General features: G+C 47.1%; 1 protein-coding gene across 6 annotated transcripts in view; it reads left to right on the plus strand.

Moving 5' to 3' along the window:
* The window catches only part of LOC116954934 (gamma-aminobutyric acid type B receptor subunit 1), a 343,393-nt gene that overhangs the window by 268,700 nt on the left and 48,908 nt on the right, over nt 1-25,785 (plus strand). The gene's annotated exons all lie outside the window — the stretch shown is intronic.

Below are 25,785 nucleotides of genomic sequence, written 5' to 3' on the forward strand. Positions count from 1 at the left end.
CGCGTCGCGCTGTGAACTCGGCGACCCCAGTTCGATTCCTGCTCACGGTCAACACTGGTGACGATTAATTATCTGAACCGGTCCTGGACCTCCCCTAGGTCGACTCAGCCTCAAAAATGATTACCTGGTGCGGTGTGTAAACATCGCCACTCGGGGAGACAAAGGCGGCCGGGCGCGCGGTGCTGCGCCTTGCTGATGATTTTTGAAAGGGATGAAGGTGGCACACAGGTTCTGGCAGCTGCATCGCTGCTCTCTCACGACACGAGGTCTCACCTTGTTCGATGGCGAGTAGGTGAGTGAGAGACGGTGAGAAGAGTCGGTGAGCGAGATGGCGAGTCGGTGAGAGCGACGGTGATTGAGTGACTAAATGATTAGGTGAGTTAGTGAGTGGCTTAAGTGAGTGGGTGAGTGAGACGGTGAGTGAGTGGGTGATTGAGTGAGAAGGTGCTCGCTAACAGCACTTGCCCAAACAGTCTGTTAAGGCTATACGGGGGGGTGGGGAATCTTTGTCTTTGCGTGCGTGCGTCGCTCGCAAAACGACGCAACGGAAAAATGATGAAAAATATCTAAAAACCACGCAGTATGTCATTTCATGTGGTCGCTGGTGGCGTGTGTGCTCCACGTTAATTAAAGCGCCCGCCGCATTTATTGGGGCACCGCAAATGGTGAATAGGAACGGCGGGTTATTGATTGGCGTTCTCTCTGCCCGCGCGCGCGAGAGAGTTTGTTGAAATGCCTTATCTCGTTTTGCAGGAAAATCCGTCTTTTAAAAAAAAAAATTGGGAAAATTTCCACGCGCATTTTTTTTTTGGGGGGAGGTGGGGTGGTGGTGGTGGTGGAGGAGGAGGCGGGGATCGATTTGTGAAATACATTGCTGACATGGGTATAGGCGCAGCCCTGCGATTACTCGCTGTCTCCACTGCTGATGACAGTGCCTCTACTCGAGCGAGCTTATGGAGAGCCCCCTCTAGGGGAGGGGGTGTTTTGGCCTACTCTTTCACGCTGGCCGAACAAACTGGGAAGAGGTGGGAGCCACCCGCACTTTTACCCCACCGCGCATGGACCTGCCTGCCGATCTATTGTCGCCGACACGTTTGTTCTGCTGCTGGGCAGACGGACGGATTTAAGAAACGTCCCCATCGTTTAACCTGGCCACGCCGGGAGACAGAACCGGAATTTGTGTCGGTCTTTATGCCGCGGCGGTAACTGCATCGAAATTTACCGGTAATTCACGCTCGTTTTGGGATTTGAACTTGCACCGACGCAGTGGCAAACAACGGCGAGGTTGCATACGCTGCTGTTGTTGTTGGAGTCTTTACAGCAGGGGGACACCGCTTTGATTATTTCCACTATGGTTGTATGTGTATGTACACCGGTGACTAATATCTAAATCGGTCCTGGGCCTCCCCTAGGTCGACTCAACCTTAAATAAGCATCGCCACTGGGGAGACAAAGGGGGTTGGACGTGGTGCCGGCCACCCACCTCCCACGCGGGCTGTGCCGGCCTTCATTTGTGCCCGCTAACAGGACTTGCCTCAAAAGTCTGTTAGGGCTATACGGGAGATCTTTGTCTTCATCATTTGTATGTTGGCACAGTAGGGGGACACAGCTGGTGCATCTGCCAATCATCTCTGTCATGGCACCTCGGTCTGTCCCGTGACCACCTGCCGGTAGCGAGCCTTCGACGCTTCACGTGGCCTCGAAGTGCACCTTGCCTGGCACAGGCTCCCGCGGTGACGTCACCGACGCTTGGTGGCGAATGACGGGTGTCATTGTGCGTTCTTTCGCACCGTGCGTAACCCCAAACGTGCTAATCCCAGAGACGATTGAGCAGCGACGGCAGGGAAGGTGTGAACCCGGCGGCGTACGAGCACGGAACCTGAAGCGTCACCGCCTTCTTTGCCGACGTCGCCTCGAAATCGAGGATTGTAGAGCAGCGTGAGGTTTTGGGCCAAGGGGTCCCTCGTGTGTAATTTGATTGAATGTGCTAAGGAACGCTACAGCTCCAATTATGACACTGTTTAAACGCCGTCTCGTCCAATTGCGCTCACGTATATCGCCGTGCGGGTACGTCCTTACAGAAAGGGTTCCTTACCAAGATCAAGGCGCAATTTCTTGCCGCTTCGGGCCGCTGCTGACGGAGGGGGCCTGCGCTAGATGGGGGTGGGTTCCAGATAGCCAGCCCCTAAGAGGAGTGTATTTGGCCTACTCTTCTATGCTGTCCAGATGTCCCTGGAACAGTTGGGAATTCCCCACGCGGTTATCATATCCAGTGGGCGCTGCTAGGGGATGGACGCTGGTATATCCAGCGATGCCGCTCGCACCTGTCTAAACTAAACTAAACTTTTTATTTTACAAAGTAAGGCCCACTGAGCTATACAGCTCTTGTTGAAGTGACCTGGCTATCACAAAGGACGGCTTAACAAAGTAGCTTATCACGTGGACATTTATAGCAGCGTGATGTTGTTTCTAAATGTGGAGGGGAAAACCGGAGGACACAGAGAAAAATCCAGGCGTCGTCAGAGTCAGGACCGAACTTACGACCTCCTGTATACCGGGCGAGGGAGTTAACATCTCCTAGCCACCGCGAGCACCCTGTCCACTCCGCTCCTCCTGGGCGTTGCGTCGGGTGGCCTGGAGCATTTCGAACAAAGCCACCGCCGTCGTGTTAATTGGGGCCTTGGTAACGAAGAAAAGTTGTCTGGGCTTAAAATTAATTAGCGTTGGTAAACGACCGCTGATCAAGTGCGCGGGCGATGCGGCGCACACTTCTGCGTCTCTCCCTCTCTCTCTTGCCGTGCGAGTCGGGAGTTATTGACGTAGCCTCAGAGTAGCCTTGGCGCAGGTGGGGGGGTCATCACTTGCTTGCCGCTCGGCCGATTTGCGCGGACCCCGATGGTTGATGCGTGCAGGGCACAGGGATGGAGAGGATGCAGCCCTAATTATTGCTCGCTCCGTACCACTGCTGGCAAAAGAGGACTCCAACTCCAGGGAGCTCTACGTAGCCCTCCCCTCCCGAGAGAAAACATTTTAGGCCTGCTCTCGCATGCTGGCCGGACGTCGCGGGAGACGTGCGAGGACCCACCCTTTACCTCACCACGCGCGCGGTAGGTAGACTCACTGCGGGTGAATACGTTTACGCCGCGGGGTGGACAGAGGCCATGGGAGGGATGGGCAGGCGGGTGGCGGTGGGGATTTAAGAAGCTTGCTCTGTTGATTCAACGGCCGCACCGGCAGGAGATGGAATTGAACCGGCGACCTCTGGATTGGTGTGCACTGGCCTTTCCGCTGCTGACATTCGGAGATGCTCGGTGAATTCCGCGGGGAATTCTGTATGGAATGTGTGCCATCGACTGTGGGGGGTAGGCGTTTAAAGAGCCCGTGACGTCATTTGTGGGAGCAAGGGCCATGTGTGTGCGTGTGTGCGCGTGTGCCCGTGTCATAACTCAAAATTTTGAAGCTGCAATTTCCATTGGCCTCGTTTAATTTAATTTCACGTGTCTAAAAAAACGGTGGCCCTGCGGCAGAAGCGCGAGCGCCACGTGATCGGGAGGTTGCGGGTTCAAATCCTGGCTGTGGGGGGGCTGACTCAACACATCATCACGATGGGGTCGATAAAATTGGTACCACTTTTTGTGTTTAGTTGTCCTTCCCCCGCACACCTCTGATTTAGCATGATTGGCTAAATCAAAGGTGCGGGAGAAAGGAGTTCAACATACTTACAAACACTTCGTGGGGAAGTGAACAATTGTTGTCCGATAGATACTCGCCCTGCCAAAAGAATATGGAATTTCCACGACTGGCTCTGCGGGGCTGCAAAATGGAGATGATGGGCACCAATGCCTCATTGCCCATTTGAGCCGCAGGAAATAATTTAGCGTTCTTTTTTTTTTAACGAATAAACGCATGGGCACCCTAGCAAAAGTTATAATTAATTTCGTTAAGGTTCTCATCTGATTGCATTAAGGATACCTGATTTGAGTGTTTTGGAATCGATGTTTGCCTATATGCGTACAAACAATTCACAGCTTTGCTGGTTTACGTAAAAAGAATGACATCTAAACCTTTTAACAACAAAATAACCCCCCCCCCCGCCCCCCAATTATAAATGTGCACACATTGTTGTGGGGTTTTTTTTAGGATCTTACGAGAAAAGCGAGGCATTTGCCACTGCAATTTGCTTAATCCCGACATTCAGATAATCCTCGGGGGATTTGAAGTAATCTGTGAGGTGGTAGGCATTTTTGGCAGTCCCCCCGGTAGAGTTAGGGCTCGCAGGGGAGTTACGTCACAATCTGGCTCCCTATACCGGAGCCGGGCATTTCATTCCAGAGAACCCCCGGGCACTCCACTGCAGTGGAGCTGTTTTTTTCTTCTCTTCGAGATTTAAAAATGCCTGATAATTGAAGCTAAGAAAAAAAGAAGCATGTAGGCCGACCTCGATCCGTAAAAATAATCTCGGAGACTCAGAGCACACGCACACACGCACGCACGCCCGCTCGCGCATTTGAAATATTTGTGATTGCCTCCTGGTGAGTGCATGGCAGGTGACTTTAAAAAAAGTAATTAGATTTAGATTTTTTTTTCCTCTTCCCAATTTTATTCCAATTGATGTCACCGTTCTGAACTCTCACAGAGTCGCTTGCGTCACCCCGTGTGTTCGAGACCAGGACCCCCGTGGAAGAAGATATCACAGAATCACTACTGAGATCTAATCGAATTCATATAGAGAGGCGCCTTTACTCGAGGCGCTTGACGACGCAGCTTGCAGAACGGTGACACGGAATGGGATTACGGAGTTGACAGTGGGGGGGGGGGGGATGCTGCAATGTATCGAGGTATGAGTAATAGCGATAGACGGATCACAAAAGGGTAGGGGAGGAACGGGAAGGAGTGGAGGGGTTAGGGGAGGTAAGAGAAATGTGCGGTAGAGAAGAGGTGAGGCTTTAAAAGAGGAACGGAAGGAGTGTTAACCCTTTCCCATCTCGAGATAACTGCAAGTTGCAGGGTGGGTCCCGTTCAATGCTGTATCTTGGAACGTGCAAGCGGTTAGCGTTCATTGTTTTTAAAGACACTGTACTCACCGATGAGGACCGTAGTGACACGACGGCACTCTACGATAGCTGGCCCCAAGTTGTGTCACACGCATGGCCTTGTGGGAGCTTCGGTGCCGATAAAGTTATTTTATTTAGGTTTTTCTTCCGTATACGTACCTCATTGAAACGGGAAAGGGTTAAAGTTTCCGAATTATGTGAATGCCCAAAATGTAGCTCGTTGACATTGTGGAAAAAGGAACGAGTTGGTGGACAAGAACGATGAGTGAAGTGGTGCAGGAGAAGATCGTTACGTTGATGGTGACGGGAGCGTAGCTTTGCCCGGAGCGAAGATGTGGACGCTCAGAAAGGAACGGAGCAAGACGGTTCAGAAGCGTTCGAGACGTGGACAATGGAAAAGGATGGCAGAGAGTAGCTGGGCAGAACTGAGGAGATCCTGAGGCTTGAGGCACATCAACGCAAAGAAGAACGATCACGGAAGCCGTGGGTCGGGAGAGAATAAGAGGATTGGCCGATATCGGTCACAGTAAAGTAGTGCATCGGTGCACATTAAAACGGAATGGGAACGGTACGGAGAGGGTGGGGGGGGGGGGGCACGTAGCAAACAGGAATGCGAAAAAGAAACCCGTCACGACCTCTGCGGCGAACACCCGACCGGGCAAAGTAAATTGCAACGGCCTACAAAATAAAGTGCAACCGTGTGCAACGAATCGCATCAGAAAGGAAAGTAGTAGATACAAATTAACAGAAGTGAAACGTTAAGAGCGTTTTTGTGTTTTAAATTTGAGATCTTTTTGGGAAGGCGAGTCTGAATGTATAGGTGTGTCTTGCACGCAGACCACGGAATTAAAAGGGCCGTAGCGCATTCTGGATTTTCCGGTGGCAGGCAGGCGGGGTGAGGATGTTCCAGATGTTTGGAGCTGAGCTCGAGAAGGCTCCGTCACCGCCCGTCCCCCAGCGTCGGGTGAACAATGCTGGTTTGATACTCTTTGGTTCTATTCGGTAAAGTCACGTAGGTAAAAAATAAAACAAAAATCACGACGTTTCGGCCACAACACAAGCGGCCTTCATCAGGTGAAGGGACCAGACTGTCTCGAGGACAGCGCTGGAGTGAAACACAGCCACGCTCAGACCGCGACCTTTAAGCTGTGTGAGAGAAATTAAGGTGCCTTGACAAAGGAATTAGCATAAAAATTAGCATTTAATTGGCCGCCTTAGCATGATGAACGGTGTAGAGGTGGTGTCCATGCGGGTGAACATGCTGGTTGGTGAGGGGGGGAGGGGGAGTTTACCTATTGATGGTGCGAAAAGGGAATTTTAAGAGCTGCGAAAGTTTGGGGTACCACTACTTGAAAAAATATACTGTACCATTGAAAATTAGTTTAATGTTTGGTTCGATTTAGAACATCTTTCCAATGGTTGCTTAATTTGAAACCATCTTCTCGGTTGAAATTGTGTCTGTGTTTGTAGATCTGAATTGCCTCGTGAACAAATCTCTGATAAAAACCCGTGGGTTTGCAAAGAACCTTGGTATCGGAGAAAATTATATCGTGATCACCCACAGCGTTGTAACAGTGATCAGCTACGGCAGAAGAATTCGTTCTGCCATGTTTCAAATCTGATTTGTGCTCGCGAATTTGGTCAGAGACATGTCGCTTCGTCTCCCCGATATAGCAATCACCGCAGGTACAACTCAATTAAATGCTAATTTTTATGCTAATTCCTTTGTCAAGGCACCTTAATTTCTCTCACACAGCTTAAAGATCGCGGTCTGAGCTTGGCTTTGTTTCACTCCAGCGCTGTCCTCCAGACAGTCTGGTCCCTTCACCTGATGAAGGCCGCTTGTGTTGTGGCCGAAACGTCGTGATTTTTGTTGTTTTATTTTTTACCTACGTGACTTTACCGAATAGAACCAAAGAGTATGGATCCTTGCAGTCACGAAACCTTCAAATCTAGAAATGCTGGGTTGGGGAAAGTCTCGCCATTCCCGTTTGAGCAGAAGGAAGAATGGAAGGGAAGAGGAAGAGGAGAGGGAGACTAAGGAGGATCGGGATGCTGGAGGAGTTAAAGGAGCATTAATCACCGTGACACTAACTCCGGTCATCGCAGCAGCAGCGGCTTTTGGATAGCTGTCGAACAAAGACGGTCAACGCATCGCGTGCTTTCAAATGCGCTTCTGCAGCTGTCTGGAACGCTCTTCCTTCTGATATTGGGAAGCCACTGGGAGCTATGGATTTTTAAATCTCCTAGATTGAAACGAATTTCTTTACGATGGCTTTTTGTGTTTCGTTTGAATCCTTTCCCCCCTGCCCGCACCTACGATGAGCACGGTTAGCTTCGTACGGTGCGAAAGAAGTTAAACATACATACGAACAGACATCCGCACGAGGGAAGGGGGGCGTTTGTGGAAATAAAGAAGAGGAGGGGACAGAGCACAGAGAAGGATGGAGAAGATGGCAGCCAGGGAGCAGTCGTTAAGGCGGAGGAGCACCAGAGAGGAGAGACTGGTTTCCAGTGGAAAGCCTGCATTCAATTCAAAATATTGACCTTTGATTTCAATTCTGGTATGGTTTGGCTTCATGTGGGCTTATTTAAAAAAAAAAAATCCATACATACAAAAAATAACAATCGTAATAATAATATAGGCCGGTCACAATTTGGGGATGTCTGCTTGAATCAGGAATCTTTTTTTTAATTATTCTATTGTAGCAGCCTCTAGTGGCTGCAGGGGTCACGTGAACCCATTACGTACGAGCTATACGAATCGAAAAATAATAATAACGAAAATAATAAATGCATGTACCGAGAGTGTGAGTAATTGATTTTAACGGCTTAATCGATGCATCTCTACACTGGCACCTTTAGCATCAGTACATTTTATATACTCTTGACACCGACGCGGAAATCCATTTCACGCCTTTCCTGCCTTATTTTTTTACCTTACATTTTTTCCCCCACAATTAGCCGAGAGCAGGCTCAAAGCATCAAGAGGCCAAGAACAAGCAGCACTGCCAAAGATGTAATAGATATTAAGAGTGTCGCACGTTTATATAATTGAAGCTAAAGTTATGAGCGTTTAGGAAAATAAGCATCATTAATTCTCTACACTTGAGAACCCAGATTAAGCCTTTCTCGTTCCGATGACGTACGTGTACATCATCAGTTTTTCTAAAAAATAAAATAAATTTAGCGGTGCCGAGGCTCCCACAAAACCATGCGGGAGGGCGTGTGGCACAGTTTGGTGCCAGCTATCGTAGAGTGCGGTCGTGTCGTTACGGTTCTCTGCGGTGAGCACAATGTCTTTACAAACAGCGGCGCTATGCCTCTAGAAATAAAATTAACGCTCAGCCTGTTGCACGTTCCGAGATTCCGCGGTGAACGGGACACCCACCCTGCAACTTGCAGACGTCTTGGAAGCGGGAAAGGGTTAACTGTGGGTGCCTAAAACCCAGATTAAAATCCAGGCTTCTCAGAGATTCCGGCTACAGCGTCTCAGACATGGGCACTTGCTGCCTAATGCCACCGGGTCGCCTAAATGTTCCATTTATTTTTAAGCCATTTTTTAAATATCCTATTCAGGCTGACACAACGCGCAAGTGGCCTTGCAAATGATGATCCCGTAGGATCTTAAATACCACATATGACAGCAAATGCCACGCATTGGTAATCCCCTGCATAAATTTGTATAATTTATTTAAAACCTCGCCGCTCCACACTTGAACCAAATCTTGGATCCCATTATCAAATGACAGCAAATTACAATGTAATGTCGCTTGCAGAAATGTAGATTACGAAACGATAAGAAGAAAATAAAATCCCACTACAATAAAATAAGAATTATTTTGGACTAGCCGGCGTGGAGAGAAAGAGAAGAAGAAAATAAAATAGTATTGCAGGCGCAATTACACGTGGACTTCTTAATGCCGAGCGTTGGTGGCTACGCTGCACGTGGCTGCCGGTAATCCAGCGCGAGGGTTTGTGGATCACACATAGATGGGCTGTGAAACTCCGTCGTCCCGTGGGTGTCAAGGAGGTGCCCGTACCCTGGCTGGCCAAGAGATGGTGTTACAACAAAGTGCAGACTAATATCATCTGTTCCTTCTGCATGGGATATAGTGTTGCACCCTTGCACCCGTGGGTTTTTATTCCGGGTGCGCTGGTCTCCTGCCGCAAGCTATGAACACATCCAGCTTCACCTGTGCTTCCTCAATGATTGTGAGATGCAATTTGAATGACGACGCTACGTAACATTATAAAACTATTATTATTCATGTGCACAGCTGCCTGTAATTAATCCGGGTTCTCAGGTGAAATGTATGTATGTATGTTGAACTTCTTTCGTACCGTACATAGCCAACAGTGTTAACGGGAGGTGCGGGGGAAGGACAACAAGCTAAACACAAAAAGCAGTTCAGAAGAAATTAATTTTCAACCTAGATGATTTCGAAGTGCATAGCTCCCAGTGGCTTTTTTAATATCGGAAGGAAGCTGCATGAATGTCTCAACCCAGTCGCAAACAAACAAAAAAACACGTCACGTTCAATCGTGGTTCTTGCACGTAAGGCGGCTAACAGCTCCCGAAGCCGGACTCGGTGCGAGAGGGCACGGTCACCGCTCGCAGCGCGCATCGGGAGGGCTCACGGCGATCCGCGAACCCGTGGAGATGTCATTTATTCGGATAACGGACGTCCGTAAACATTGACGGCGCAAGGTCACCGCCAGCAGAGGGCCCCGTGCCAGGTGGAGGCGATCGGTGAACCCCCCGGGGGTGGGTGGGTGGGCGAGGGGGGGGGTTTGAGGGCATCCGTCTCCGAGCGTGCGCCCCGCTAGCAGCAACCGCACGCGCCCTCCCACCCCCCCCCCCCCCCCCCCGTTTGCTGTCTGTTAACTTTTCTTATCAACGTTTGAAAAAGGAGTTTCCAGAATTGTATTCAGCAGCGCGTGTAATTCATTTAAAAGCAAAACGTTCAGCCGCCCCAAAAAGAACGTTTTTCGCTCGCCGCTTATACTGCTACCATTTGCTGGACAGCTCGTACATAGCGATGCGGGTTTTCACAAATCTCCGTTTGATCCACCAACCCTCGGCTGCCTTCCTTCCAAAAGCGGTGGGTCGTAGGCATGCGGGTCCCTATTAGCGACGAAATTAAAACGTCTCCAGCTGTACGAGCACTCACCTGAGAAACCCTGACTCTAGCAAGGGGGCCCAGGCGTAATTAGGGGCACCGCGGTGGTGAGATGTTAACTACCTTGCCTGGTATACAGGAGGTCGTCGGCTCGATCCCGACCCTGGCACCTGTTGTATATTTGTAGTTGGCGGTGTCTCTCTCCCTGTGGTCGCGTGGATTTTTTTCTCCAGGTCCTCCGGTTTTTCCCTCCACATTTACGAATCGGTATGCGTTCAGTGTATTTGGCTCCTGCTATGACTTTCCACGTGATGATGAAAGCCACTTTGTTGAGCCCTCATTTGTGATGGGCAGGTCGCTTCTGAAAAAAAGCTATATAGCTCAGTGGGGCCCTTACCTGTAAAAATTATTTCACGTGAAAACAAAGTATAAGTGGGAATAAATTAATGGATGGGGCGTGGGAATACGTGGTTAAGACCGTGAATAGCCTCTTGTCCAAGGATCCCTTATGTCTGGTGTGCCTGTTATCCACATGCCCAAATTGATGATAATAGTAATAATTTCATTTTATATCGCGTCATTTATGCTAATTGCATCCCACAACGCTGTACATGAATGATATATAAATGAGCTCAGAACAATCTAATTATTGCGTGTGCTTTTTCGTGGACTAACATAACCCGTAACTGGCATGCCAGAAGCACTAAATTCTTCCTATTCGAGCCTTTGCACAGATAAAAGTAGTGGCCTGGAAAATGATGCGCTTATATTGTAATAATGTGGTATCAAATAATACTAATTTACAGGATTATTGCAATCCACTGCTGGACGAAGGCCTCGTTCTCCTCCTTACGCCATGACAATCATGAGGGTTTTTCAACCATACTTCCCCACCCCGGTCAGCGGGGGTTGGGAAATTGCGGGGTGGGGGGGGGTGGAAATCCAGAACCGATTCAGATATCACTCGCCACTGGTGGCAGCCAAGGCTAGGAATTGAACTCGGGTTGCCGGATTCACAGCGCAGAACACACTAGCCGTTGTGCCACCGCTCCACTATCACCCGAATTTATGGAAAGCCTAGCGTATAATCGTTGGTTATATCCACGGATGAGCAGAAATAAAAGGCACCCACCGATACATAGAGTACCCCCCCCCGCCCCCTTCATCATTACCACGGCAAAGAGGAATTTACGCCGTTCGAGTCCTTTTAAGTTTGCTCTTTTTCATCCCCGGAATGTCGTCAACAGCAGACCTTGGAATCGTCGCAAAGGAGAAACTATTTAGGTGTGATACCGCACAGGTAGCGGCAAGAATTGCTAAAAGACCCAACGTGTTCGTTAAAAACAGGCATCGTTTCGGACAATGGCCATTCGTTTGAGCACATGAATGCTATTTATGTTTTTATTTATTTTATATGATGGACCATTGCCTTATACGTCACCTATTAGATTTTTTCCTGTTTGGGTGGGTGCGTGGGTGGATGCTTGTGGATGCGTGGGGTGTGTGCGTGTGTGGGTGCATGGGGAATCCTTGTGGCAAAACACACTCCCCGCTGTGCCAGTTTTCGCAAGGTCAGCAGTTCACGTCTCGCTGCAGCCCAGTAATTGCTGCAGGGGAATTATTATAAAAATGTGACCATTTGCTGTACGGAGGATATTACCCCCCTCCCCCCCCCACCACCACCCCTCTCACCCTGTGACATTCTTCACAATATTTTTTTTTAATGAATGTCAATGTCAAAGGCAGACGACAAAAATGTGAAAAACACCCACAGTTGGCTTAAATGCAAAAATGCGGATGCCTTGAGCGTTCAGCGGACAATGAGTCTGCGGTTCCGGGACCCGTTCAGGTATTGGTCACCGATGTTGGCCTCGAGCGGGAATCGAAACTCGGCGTACGTGCTCTCTTCGCGCGTCACCGAGCCGAGCTCGGGAAAGAGCTGCACGCGTATTACATTATGTATGGTAATAAATCTTGGCGTTGCTACCGCAGCCATTCCAATAAATAAAGAATCGGTTGGGTTTTTTTTATGACAAATACGCCTAAATCCAGGCGTTCGTGGGCAGTGTGTGTAGCAAAGAGGACATGGATACGCTTTGTTCTCATCAGAATTCGTCAGCAAACCATGGACAAATATATTACATTTTTCACTGCCACATCCGAGCTATGCCAACACGGGTAGGGTTTTCCACTGTCTATTTGACGAGCCAAGCCAGAACTAGACTGAAATCTCTGACATTACAGGACATCTGAATCTGACTCAGGGCTAGGCATGGGGTTAATTTAATTCCATCGAATTTATATCATTAATGTATTTATTTTACTATTTAGATTTGGTGACTTGCTTACCATTTTCTCTTTTTTTGTATTAGTTTATTTTATAACCTGCTGACCTACCCATACTGGACACCTGTGAAAAAGAGCCTCATAGCTCATCGGATTCCTCCTCCAGGTTAAATAAATATTCTGATTCTGAATATATATATTTAGTTTTATCGTACGCTGTGAAATGTCCTTCATGCTTTGAATCCACTGAATGCATCCCAACTCATTCATTGCGTGCAACATCAGCGGCATGGCTCAGCGGTCGTAGTGGAAAAATAGCCTGGGACCAATCTTGAGCCGTGCCAGGCTGGCATTGGCATGGCACGGCCCAGCCCTGGTACAGCACGGTTGTGCCAAATGGGGAACAGCTATCATAGACAGGGGCACCATGGTGGTGAGTTCACTCCCTCGCCTGGTATGGAGGAGGTCGTGGGTTCGATCCCGATCCTGACGACTGTGTATTTGGAGTTTTTTCCTCCACATTTATAATCAATATGCTTTTACAGTATTTGGCTACTATAAATTTTCACGTGATGAGCCACTTCATTGAGCTATCATTTGTGGCCAGGTTGCTTCTGAAAAACAGCTATATAGCTTAGGGAGCCTTACCTGGTCAAATTAATAATAGTTTAGTAATCGTTTAGTTTTATGAATGGTCAGGTTGTTGTGGACAAAGCTACCGCAGGCAAGTTATGGGCCTCCTAAATATTGCAGTCTAAGGACTGATAATTTCTGGGGTTTAAAAAAATGTATGTCAGTCTTTACATTTTTATTATTTAAGCGAGCTCAATACATTTTAAATATTTAACTATGAGGAGAAGAAGAAGACGGGGAAAAAAGAACACAGCCTGATTTGCTTGCTGGCCGATACCGCACGGGTGTGGAGTGCGTTGGGCATCGTACCGCTGGATTTCCACGACGTGTAATCATTCCACAGTTGTTCATGTGTAGGCTTTTGTCAATCCACTGCTGGATGAAGGCCTCGTCACCACCGTGTGTTAGTAATGGGGGTAGTTTTGACCATACTTCCCCTCATAGTGACTGGAGCCAGAACCAGTCCACCGGACCTCCTGAATAACACAAAGATCCAGACGGTACCGGTCCAGCTCCCGATAGATGAGTGGCAGCCTCTCCTCCCACAGTGAACGTTCGAAAATTCCACATGGCCACTCGCAGTGGCTTTTTTCCTCATTTCTGTTTTTGTTGTTGTGTTCTGGTCATCGTGTTTGCTACGGCCTTTAACCCTTTCCCGTTCCGAGATAGCTGCAAGTTACAGGGTGGGGGTCCCGTTCACCGCTGATATTTGGAACGCGCAAGCAGTTTGCGTTAATCTTATTTAGAGAGGCATAGCACCGTTGTTTTTGGCCTTGTGAGAGCCTCGGTACCGATAAAAAAAACATTTATTTTATTTTTTCTTCCATTTCTATTCTGATGATGTCCACATACATCATGGGAATGGTATCCACTGAGCTATGATACTCTTTTTCAGAAGCGACCTGGTCACAAATGATAGCTTAACGAAGTGACATCACGTGCAAATTTATCGCAGCTAAATTATCTTTTTTGTGAAGGTTAAAAACCAGAGGACCCGGGGAAAAATCCACGCATCCACGGGAGAGAACATGCAATCTCCAAATATACAGCAGGCATCAGGGTCGGGGTCGAACCCACGACCTCCTGCATAATATGTGAGGGAGTTAATATCTTGCCACCGTGACGCCTCGAGAGAAAAGTTACACATGGCAAGTGACCTCGCCTGTCTAACCACTGGTGTGGGAGGGCATTCCATAGGCTTGGCTTAGCGCATGCAAAGTCTCGGTCACTCCAGGTGCAGAGTCGAGCTCTCGGCACATGGGGCAGATGTAAATTAGCGGATTGGAGAGGTCGTGACGGTACGTGCAGGTGTATCGGTTGTTGAATGTCAAGTGGCAAAATTATGGGCTATGGACGTTCTGGTCATGTGAACACAAACCTATCTATCATTGTTTGTCTCCTCGACTCCAAAGTCCCGAGCAGGAATAATGTAATTTAGAGTCCCTGCTATTTTTAACCCATCATGAGGCCGGACGGTCCCGAAACATCACAGTGTGTGTGTGCGTCATTCATTATCTCAAGGATAGGGTTTTGGTAAATTGTAAATGCCGGTCATTTGTACACATTACTTGCATCGTCATCATCACGAGAGCAGACGATTCCTCTGCTGCTCCAGTGTCGTCTGCGAGAGGAGCCGTGCATAGCTGACGATGTAAGCACCATCGCTGACCGTGCGAGGGGGTGGCTGGGGTGGGGGGCGCTTATGCCCCTCACAGATGGCCGTCATCGATCAGAATAACCTGGTCTGATGGGCATGAAATGAAGGAACGAATTAATGACTCATCATCAACAGCCATGTTAGTAGTCGATCCGCTCCCCAAGCCGTCGCCATCTCTAGCGGTCGTGCAACGCAACGATCCATGCAGCACCCTGCACGTAAACTGATACCATCGCTCCATCTCTGCAGCGGACGTCATCTGCAGGCGCGGTCTTTTTCCTCCTTTGGCTGCCATTCTGTGGTTCGGCTCGACCGCTGGATGTCCAGGCTCTCTTAAGCGATGCGTCCAGCCCAAACCCACTTAATGTTATTTTTTTTACGTCCACTCAGAATCAGAATATTTATACTGGAGGAATCCGATGAGCTATAAAGCTCTTTTTCACAGATGTCCAATAGGGGCGCGTGAGAATGTTAACACAGCAAACAGCTACAAAAACATGATAATAGTGCAAAGTACAAGAAAGCTAAATAAATCACGCAAACACATATAAATAAAGCTAAACCATCCCCAGCCTCCCAAGCAAAGCCCACTGAGGTCTTAACTTATTTTTCAGAAGCCACCTGGCCACCAATGATGACTCTACAAGGTGGCCCATGTGATGTCTCTGACTCCGCGCGTGCACTTTCCAATGCACGTGTTTGTACCATCACCTCCCCCCACCTCTCTCTCTGTCTCGTGCTGTAATTACAAAAGCGTGCGTCTCTCCACGCTTCCTGGAGCAATTTTCAGCGATTGTTCCATTTTCTTTGTCAACGTCGGCGTGTGTTATTTATTTTTTATACATTTGTCATTCGCGGAGGTCATGTACGCTGATGAAACACTTTTTTTCTTCCTTATTTATGTAGATTGGTTGGGTTGCTTTCACGTGCGTACACATTACGGAAGAAAAATCAATGTTCGCACATTCTACCCCCTCCCCAATGATTGAACAATTTTCAATTGCTACGAACGCTATAATTAAGCTCTTGCTATGTCTGAGGCTGTACACACAGTTTATTTACATACGTCTGTGACAGGAATTTCTTTTTACACCCCGTTTCCATTGGTTTTTATGCACAATTTAGATCGTTTATCCTGATTTGTAGTAAGTTCTGGCGTGTGTGTTTCTTGTAAAGAATCTGTTTTCTTGCGAGTTGGCACATTCCCCCCACCCCCACAATGCACTGCAACTGCCGCCACGGCGGACGTTCTTGGGTTTAACACGTGGTGGGCTTTCGCGACCAATATCATCCATAATACAGGGTTTTTCTTTTGGGTTACATCACGTAAATATAAATGTGTCGTTAAACCTGCCACAACCAGATTGTAAATGTTGTGGATTTTCTCTCCAACACCCCGGTGTGCTCTACTAGTAACAAATTGATATGTTATGTTTACGTGACAAACCGTACAAATTGGCTGTGTCAGGTGGTGGCGGGTTTAACCACACATATTCACGTGATCTAACCCAAAAAAAACCGATTATGGTATTGGGTTGTGGTCTTTGAGTCTTGGTGTAACTCTAGAGATCTCTGTGTAGCTGTATGGGTCTCCATATAACTCTCATGGTCTCTATATTACTCTTCTGTATGTAACTCTATGGGTATGTATGTAATTCTATGGATTGTCTATATAACTTTCATGGGTCTCTATGTAACTCTTCGGATCTCGATGCAACTCTATGGGTCTCTATGTAACGCTATGGATCTCTATGTAACTGCAGTGCCGCTGTAACTGCATCTACTGTCGACGGTCTTGCGCTGTGTCCGTCCTTGTAACAGAGCTGCTGAGCTTATCGGGGCCTCCTTTCCAGCAGAAATTAGAAAGTCTTGAGTGTGAATTCTTGCTATTTCATGTAGTGTCTTGAGTTTCTCTTGCATCTAGGTGCTTGATAAATTTCAAAATGTATTGATTATGCATGAGCTTTATAATCAGGTGGAAGCCAAATGAGACTCAAGTCTCCCTCTCAAGGCTTGGAAGGTTAGAATGAGACATTGACTTGTGAGTTAATATCGATTGCTCTCGGCTTCCGACACTTGCATAAAATCACGTGCGGTGAGCATCAATGTTTAAAAAAATCGTGTACGATCATTCACAATTGATTCTTTAGGGGGTTAGGACACCACGTAATGATCTGGCCAAATTTGTGCCATTAGGAACCCTCCACCACATGACACAGCCAAACAAATTTAATTACCACGCGCATATAACAAGCGTTTAATGACGCACCAAAGATTATTTAACTTTCAGCTCGCCGGAAAGTTGGAGATCAATTCTCAAAGAACCAGATCTGGCAATTAGTTGTAACGACGTTGAGCTTGAAACTGCATCAAACATCATGAGGATACTATGCAGAAAGATTAACGATCCAGGAAGCTGTCATCACTGTCACGTGACCCAGCTTCCTTAAATAGGTGTTATACAATGTGTGCATGGCGAACTTCTTTTGCACGGTACGTAGCCAACCGCGCTAATCGGAGGTGCGGGGGGAAGGACAACAAACTAAACACAGCAAGTGTATAAAGTCGCACCAACTATTATGGTTGCAGTGCACTTGTAAGCTGGAGAACAATTCTCAGAACCAAATTTAGCAAAGAGATGCCACGACGTTTCGCTTGAAACCTGCGCTCACGCATCTTCAGGACAAGATCCAATAGGAGTAAAATCCAGGAAATCAGATTAACTGCGTCACCTAACCTGGCTTGTTTAATGTGTCATTTAAACTAGATATGAACGATATATATTTTTATTGTTTTAATATTTATCGGGGTCAGTTATTAACGTCACATGCGATATTCATTATAACTATTTTGCCCAAGCTCTGAAATTCTATCAGGGCCGGATTAAGGTTCTTGTAGGCCATCGGCACTTCTGTTTCGTACCCCTTCAGTAATTACGCTTGTCTTCCCTGGCACTACTCTTCATTGAGAATGAGATTGTGCGTTAATAATTTTGCAATGAAAAAAATCTCGAAAAATGAATCTCCGGTGTTCATTTATCTCACCTCATGGAACAAAAAACGATTGATTTTGGCATGACTGCCTCTTTGTATATACACTGTGCCTATCCTTGCTATATTATATTTATTCGAAAATATATATTGGTGACATTTTTATCATGCAAAAAAAAACACGGTAAGCACAGTGCCTAGGGCCTACGGAAATGCCTACTGTGCCTAGGCAATGCGTACTGTGCCGATTGGATAATACGGCCTTGGGTTCTATAGATGTGTAATAACAACTTGACACACTTCTTTTGAGATGGCACTTTATTGAAGACGCGTTCATTTGACATCAGTGGTGCATTGAAAAATTTGATACTCCGACTGATGCTTCTGTTGTTGTGGAGTAACTCATGCAGCCAGCTATGGCTCTAGGATTTGGTGTTACATGTTATTTATGTAGTTTATTGTAAAAAATCGGTCACAGTCCCTATGATCACTGTTACGTTGCAATTATGGCTTTATTTTTTGGTGATTTCGAAAAGTTTTTTGGTTTGGACATGTTTGTTTTGTTGTAGATGGCCTTAATCTAAGTTTTCTTGTGGTTGTTGTTGTCTGACTTGCATCCCACTGGGATTTTTTTGCACACAGTGTTGGTGTACGGTGCTTTTTTTCAGGAATATTTTGCTGGTTTTTCATGGATTTTCTGTTTGCACAGTCACATAGTCACTTTAAGATGTTTTCTTGTTTGTGTTTTTGTTTTTTTGTTTGTTGTGGTTGCACCCGATTCAAGAGCCGAATGGCTCACAGGGCTATACCAAAATAAATAAACTGAAAAACTGAAGAAAAAAAATCGCGAAACGTACACTGCAACAGCCCCGAGTCTCCCGTGCATCTCCCTTATATCTCAATACGAGGCCACGCCCCCTTCTCGGTCAACACGAGGCCACGCCCCCTTCTCGATCAACACGAGGCCACGCCCCCCTTCTCGACCGACTGGACGCTCGCTTTACCGGCAGACTCCACCGTCCTCTTCTGTCACCTGACCACGCTCCCTTCTCGAACATTCCCGTGGCCACCAGTCCCTTCCCACTCACAACTGATACCCCTGTCATTACCTCCCGTGGCCACTAGTTCCCTCACACTGCATGCAGGCTCTATTGTCATTACACATGTAAATCAAACTGTTTTGAGCCAATTAACGAGCGTTTACCTGTGGGTGGAAAGTTGAGTGCACAGAGGGAACTCGCGCTCGCAAGGGGGAAGAGGGACAGATCAAGTGGTGGTGCCGGTGGTGTGTAGTGGTGATGGTGGTAATGTGTGGGGGCCTCCCCTAGGTCGACTCAGCCTCAAATGAGTACCTGGTGCGATGTGTAAACATCGTCACTAGGGAGACAAAGGCAGCCGGGCGAGGTGCTGGCCACACACCCCCTCGTGTACCGTGCCGGCCTTCGTAGGTGCTCGCTAACAGCACTTGCCCCTACAGTCTGTTAAGGCTACATTGGGGGTCTTTGTCTTCGGTGGTGGTATTGGTGCAGGGGGTGCGGTGAATCATCCCATCCCTAACTTTTGACATTTTATATTTCCCCACCGTCGATTGCACGGATATGACTAGGCAGAGATCAATGCTCTGGTTGCTCGTAACAGGATGCCAATACCCCGCATCAGCCTGGAGATACGTTCACTCGCCGACATTGCTCTGTGCCGTGGAGAGGACGCCTCCAGACAGTAAATCTTTACGGCTCGTGAATGCAGTATACTTAATTAAGGGACTTGTGTGCGGTGGATAGGCAATTTTCGTAATTGGTGAAGGGATATTGTTGCTGTGATAGCGCATCGGGATGACGATGAGAGGGACGGGAGCGAAATAGGAACATCGGGTGCAGCCCTGCAGTGGGCGAATCACGCCACAGCTGGCGGAAGGGGGCCTCCCCTCGAGACGATATTTTGGCCTACTCTTCCACGCTGGCCAGACTCCTTGGGAAAGTGGGAGTAACCCAGAATCGGAAAGAATCGGAAGTTTATTTCCCGAGTAAAGGCCATTGAGCTTAGAAGATCTTTGTCAGGGTGCCAACTTGAATAACTACCTATGAGATCTTCACTCAAAACTGCTCTAGAGGAGTTGTACACCCCTAGCTGCCACTGCTATTCAGTGGCCTAAAATATGGCTCTAGGGTTTGGTGTTATAATTTATTTATGTAGTTTATTGTAAAAAATTCGGTCACAGTCCCTATGATCACTGTTACATTGCATTTATGGCTTTTATTTTAGTGATTTCGAAAACGTTTTTTTGGTTTGGCCATGTTTTTGTTTATTGTAGTACGGAGTTAGACTGATGGCCTCAATCTTAGTTGTCTTGTGGTTGTTGTTGTTTTTGTTTGACTTGCATCCCACTGGGATTTTTGCACACAGCGTTGGTGTACGGTGCTATTTCAGGAATATGTTGATGTTTTTTTCCTGGATTTTCTGTTTGCACAGTCACACATAGTCACTTTAAGATGTTTTCTTGTTCATGTTTTTGTTTTTTGTTTGTTGCGGTTGCACCCGATTCAAGAGCCGAATGGCTTACAGGGCTATACCAAATAAATGGAACTAAATGGAACACACTTTACCCAAAATCACACGTTACCTGCCGACAGGCTAGCCGCGGTGAAGGCCCCATTTACGCCACTGGGTGGCACAGAGCCGATGGGGGTGGTGAGGGGGGAGTGGTGAGATTTAAAAAAAAAACTTGCACCGTCGCTTTAACTATCGTGCCGGGAGATGGAGTTGAAACCGGCGACCTTTGGATTTGCAAGGTCCAGTGGTGCTGCTGACCCACGCATACCACGAGCAGGAGTGCCCCATTCGTTCTAATATTTCGTGCAAATTTGCAAGATTGATATCTACATCCATAATTCCACTGGGTAAAGCCTTCTCAGGTTCAATTGTTCCATCTTTCGAAGAAAAAACGTGGGTACTCCTGTGTCAGGCACAATTACCGTGTTGTAATTTTGGAATCATGTAATTGTTACATGTGTAATTTTTGCAATGCCACAGTCGCTTAACAGCCTACTGCTGTTAAATATCTTACAAAAATGTCACTTTAAATGGGACACAGTACGCTTCACTAATATTACTGTACGGTGCTACTAATCAAAATAATTGTGTCATCAGATGCAGTTCTATGGCATCATCTTCCAGGGTCGTTCTCAGACACATAAAAATGGGTTTTAGTTTGGGACAGTACTGTATAATCGAACCTTACGTTAAAACTGGTTTTAACAAAATTAAATCGCTTCCCAATGGCTCATGGATACAAACGACAGAGAGTGGGGGTCACAGCTGGGTCCACAGAGCATTACGGACAACGAGCCGTGCCGGGCCGGGCCGTTCCCCGCGAACTGCCTGACACGCCACGGGCCTCATTTATAACGGCCGTGGAAACGCGTCAGGAGCCATCTGCGCCTGGGCTGCTCAGGGGCGCGGGGAGGGGGGGTAGTGCCTCGTGAATGACGCCGCAGGGCAACCTTCCATGGGTTTTCCCCGCGGCATCATTCACGAGGCTCCTTCACAGAGGGCAGCGCTGACGCAGCCCGTACCAGCCGGAGGCAACTATCGCTTGCCTTGGTGACCTACTGCGCAGCGCTCTGCCGGGCCGCGCTTCGCCCGTTTGACCCCTTCGTGAACGGCACGCGGCGGCTTCTTGGGCCTACGGTAGCTTGGGCCTTGCAAGGAGCATGTTCCGACCATGGAAGTGTAGCCCTAACCACTGTAGTGTAACCCTAACCACTGCAGTGTAGCCCTAACCACTGCAGTGTAACCCTAACCACTGCAGTGTAACCCTAACCACTGTAGTGTAACCCTAACCACTGCAGTGTAACCCTAACCACTGTAGTGTAACCCTAACCACTGCAGTGTAACCCTAACCACTGCAGTGTAACCCTAACCACTGCAGTGCAACCCTAACCACTGTAGTGTAATCCTAACCACTGCAGTGTAGCCCTAACCACTGTAGTGTAACCCTAACCACTGTAGTGTAATCCTAACCACTGCAGTGTAACCCTAACCACTGTAGTGTAGCCCTAACCACTGTAGTGTAACCCTAACCACTGTAGTGTAATCCTAACCACTGCAGTGTAACCCTAACCACTGCAGTGTAGCCCTAACCACTGTAGTGTTACCATAACCACTGTAGTGTTACCCTAACCACTTCATTGTTACCCTAACCACTTCATTGTTACCCTATCCACTGCATTGTTACCCCAACCACTGCATTGTTACCCTAACCACTTCATTGTTACCCTAACCACTGCAATGTTACCCTAACCACTGCAGTGTTACCCTCACCACTGTAGTGTAACCCTAACCACTGTAGTGTTACCCTAACCACTTCAATGTTACCCTAACCACTTCATTGTTACCCTAACCACTTCATTGTTACCCTAACCACTGCAATGTTACCCTAACCACTGCAGTGTAACCGTAACCACTTCATTGTTACCCTAACCACTGTAGTTACCCTAACCACTGCATTGTTACCCTAACCACTGTAGTTACCCTAACCATTATTTACCGCCCCCCCCCTTTGCCATGGTATGCTGCGCCTTGCTGATGATTTTTATAAGGGATGAAGGTGGCACACAGGTTCTGACAGCTGCATTGCGGCTCTCTCACGACATGGTTAGATGGCAAGTAGGTGAGTGATACGGCGAGTGGGTGGGTGCTTGATTAAGTGAGTGAGTGCGTGATTTAGTGACAGAGTGGGTGATTTAGCGAGTGACCTGCCGTAATTCCCATTGTTCGTGGCAAGGGCACACTTTCTAGTCAGGTGAGCCAATCTGAACAGGTGTGGTGTGGACGGGGGGGGGGGGGCTCTTGACCACACGTGACGGCGATGTGGGTGGGTGGGGGGTGCGGTGGATGGGTGGGTCGGGGCTTTACCACCCCCGGCTGTCATAACAAAATTGACGGACTGCCAGAGCCTATTCCTCGCATCATTTCTCTTTTAGATTCATTACGCGAAGGACTATTTTTGTACTTTTATTTTTCATCCGCAAAACAAAGCAGCGCTGCAGTGTTTTAGAACAAAGACGGCCGTGTCGGCGGTGGTAGGTGGATGGGTAGGGGGGTCAGGCAAGTGATAAAATTTAACCAGAGAATCAATACGAATTTAAAGTATGCGTAAGACATTGTCAAAGTATAGCGGTAAAGGTGCAGGGCTGCAATTGCCTGCTCGTGTCACTGCCTGCGTGAGGGCCTCCACCAGAGGGAGCAGTAGACAACCCCTCTTTAGAGGGGTTTTTGGCCTACTCATCCACTCTGGGCTCCGGCCAGACATCTTGGCAGAGGTGGGAAGTACAGGTTTCCCTCGAGTTCATGTTGTACCGTACTGTTACATGTTTCCCACACGTTCTTGTTGGACAGTACTGTTACAGATTCCCCTTGCGTTATTGCTGTACTGTACTGTTACAGGTGTCCCTTGCTCAATGCGAGTTTCGTTTTTTTGCGATTCTGCTATTTCTACCCAAAATTCGCTCTTCATTGTGCGGTTTGAAGTCACTCCAATGCGGCTACACGGTCGAATGCTGGACAGCATTGTGTGGTGTACGGTGTGTCCGGTTTCCCACTGTGCGTCCCTTTTTCATTTTTTTTGGAACGCATCTACTACGACCGCCGCGTAGAGCGAGAAGGAAGCCTGTATGATCCACACGCTATATGGCGAGTATTTAATGCGTCAGAGATGCATCTAATGACGCTGGTCTACAATTGTTCAGACGTCGTTTGCTTCAGAGATTAAATGAGCTGTTTATTTTGGATTTTGATGTGCTGAATTCAAATGTGACAATTAAAACAACTGATTGGCTACTGTTCCCAATATATTTAAGTTTTTACATTTTACGTCTATGTATATTGTGTAGATAGTAGAGTTTTGCTCATAAATTGTAAACCTAGGTGTTTTCAAGTGTTTATGGTTGCTTTACATGATAACAGGTCACCTGTTCTGTTCATGTAACACTTGAAAAATCAGCAAAGGAGTTATATAAATAAAATGTATTATGAAACAAAAGACAAAAACTATTATGTGTCTATATAAGTACATAATTTAGTCCTTATTCAGTGTCTACTCGGTGCTTCTTGGCTTGTCTCTTGTATTCATTAAATGGAACATCTCTTGTCACTGTCCAGCAATAGTCTGCAAGCATTGGTGGGCTCCATTTGCCCTGATAGCGTCTCTCCATTGTCACAATGTCCTGGTGACATCGCTCGCCATGCTCCACAGTTCGGTGGGGAAAAATCTAGATGAGAGTGAAATTTTTTTATCTTTAGTGACATGTTGCAACCAAGGCTTTTGTATGCCTTGAGGAGGTTTTCCACCAACTCCCTGTAGTTGCCTGCCTTGTTTCCGAGAAAATTTGTTGCCACTAACTGGAAGGCGTTCCATGCCGTCTTTTCCTTGCCACGCAGAGTGCACTATCAAATGCATCATCTCGATGAAGTTAACGAATCTGACGACCAACAAAGACACCTTCCTTTATCTTAGCTTCACTTAACCTTGGAAATTTTCCACAGAGGTACTTGAAAACTGCTTGTGTTTTGTCCATGGCTTTGACAAAGTTCTTCATCAGACCCAGCTTGATGTTTAAGGGTGGTAACAAAATCTTCCTTGATTCAAAAAGTGGTGGATGCTGAACATTTTTCCTCCCAGGCTCCAATGACTGTCAGAGTGGCCAATCTATCTTGATGGAGTGGGAATCTCTCGCACGACTATTCCATTTGCAGAGAAAACAGCAGTAAATTTCGATTTAAAGCTTTCGTGACTGCAAGGATTCATCTTCTTTGGTTCTTTCGGTAAAGTCACATAGAATGAGAATAAAATAATAAATTGATAAAAATAAAATAACAGAGAGTCTCGTCCCTTCACCTGATGAAGGCCGCTTGTGTTGTGGCCGAAACGTCGTGAGAATATTATTGTGTTATTTTATTTTTATCAATTTATTATTTTATTCTCATTCTACGTGACTTTACCGAAAGAACCAAAGAAGAAAACAGCAGCAGTACTTTGTGTATCCTGTCTGCAGACCAAGCAAGAGAGCAACAATCTTCAAATCGCCACAAAGCTGCCACTGATGTTGGTCAATGTTTACGCACCTCAAAAGTTGTTAAATGTTGTCATAGGTTTCCTTCATATGGACTGCATGACCAACTGGAATTGATGGCAAAACAATGCCATTATACAGCAAAACAGCTTTAAGACTCATCTTCGATGATTCAATGAACAGTCTCCACTCATCTGGATCATGATCGATGTTGAGGGCTGCCATCACACCAACGATGCTGTTGCAGTTTACTAGATCACCTTCCATGAAGAATAATGGGACGAGATCCTTTTGACGGTCACGGAACATGGAAACCCTAAAATCACCTGCCAGGAGATTCCACTGCTGCAGTCTGGAGCCCAACAGCTCTGCCACCTTACTCTTGGGTAGTTCCAAATCCCTGACAAGGTCTTTCAGTTCACCTTGTGTTATGAGGTGTGGTTCAGAGGAGGAGGATGGGAGAAAATCTGGGTCACGTGACCTTGATGGTTCGGGACCAGAAGTTCCATCCTCTTCCTCGTCTGACTCAAGTGAGAATGATTCTGGTGCATCAGGAACCGGCAGTCCTTCTCCGTGGGGTACTGGGCATATAGCTGATGGAAAGTTTGGATAATGCACAGTCCACTTTTTCTTCTTTGACACACCTTTCCCAACTGGAGGCACCATGCAGAAGTAACAATTGCTGATATGATATGTTGGCTCTCTCCAAATCATTGGCGCTGCAAAAGGCATGGATTCATTTTTCCTGTTCAACCACTGGCGAATATTTGTTGCACAAGTGTTGCAGCATATGTGTGGAGCCCATATCTTGTCCTGATCTCCATTTTTGCAGCCAAAATGAAGTTGATATCAAATCAAATTTTTCATACAGTGAGGGAAAAAAGTATTTGATCCCCTGCTGGTTTTGTACATTTGCCCACTGACAAAGAAATTATCAGTCCATAATTTTAATGGTAGGTTTAATTGAACAGT

The sequence above is a fragment of the Petromyzon marinus genome, chromosome 57 (assembly GCF_048934315.1).
Source record: "Petromyzon marinus isolate PM22_M1 ecotype Great Lakes invasive population chromosome 57, UKy_Petmar_22M1.pri1.0, whole genome shotgun sequence".
Lineage (NCBI taxonomy): Eukaryota > Metazoa > Chordata > Hyperoartia > Petromyzontiformes > Petromyzontidae > Petromyzon > Petromyzon marinus.